The following is an 803-nucleotide window of genomic DNA, read 5'->3' as shown; positions in this document are numbered from 1 at the left end:
TATACTCTAGACTTCTATTTCACCTAAAACAGAATTTAAGTTATTATTTTAAAATCAATATATTTTTTCTCCATTTTAACATTTCGTTATCATTTTAGTTACAACTCAAATTATTGAAGTTTGATATTTTTAGTGTTATGTTTTGTATTTGCCAATCATTTTATTTGATAATTAAAAAAAAGGCTTAAATGCACTTTTAGTCTCCCTATTTTGATATTTTTAATTTTTTAGTCCCCAAACTAAAAAAGCCAAATTTTAGGTCCCCCATTTTCAATTTTGGTGAATATTTGAAGGTCCCTATCACTTAAATACAATTTTAATGACATGGCAATTAATATTTGGTCCAGTCACTTGCCACATCACTATTTTTATTTTAAATTCAATTTTTAATTCTTATCTTAATATTTAATATTTTCATAAAACATTTTATGTTATTTTATGGATTAAATTCATCAGTTGCCTTATCCTTAAACACCTTCGTCTTCTTCATTTGTTCAGTTAACCAAGTTCAGCTCTGTTCTGCATCCACGTTGCTCCGTTCTCATAGTTTAGCTCCTAACCAAGTTCAATTTGCATTTCATTGCAATGTCAGAAAAGTTTCCAGTTCCACTTTCATCAAAGTTGAAAGAAGATGAAAAGTTTTACTTCAAGTATGTATTTCTCCATCTTTGTATGTGGTCCCAATGTGTTTTATACTGTTTGTGGTCCCAACTATTTGAAACCCTAATTTTATATGTTTGTATTGATTTGATTGTGGTCCCTACGACTGAAAACGAAGAGTTGTTTAATCTAAAACCCTAACC

Source organism: Vicia villosa, linkage group LG6 (assembly GCF_029867415.1).
Source record: "Vicia villosa cultivar HV-30 ecotype Madison, WI linkage group LG6, Vvil1.0, whole genome shotgun sequence".
In the NCBI taxonomy this organism is placed as follows: Eukaryota; Viridiplantae; Streptophyta; class Magnoliopsida; order Fabales; family Fabaceae; genus Vicia; species Vicia villosa.
This window is presented reverse-complemented; position numbering follows the sequence as displayed.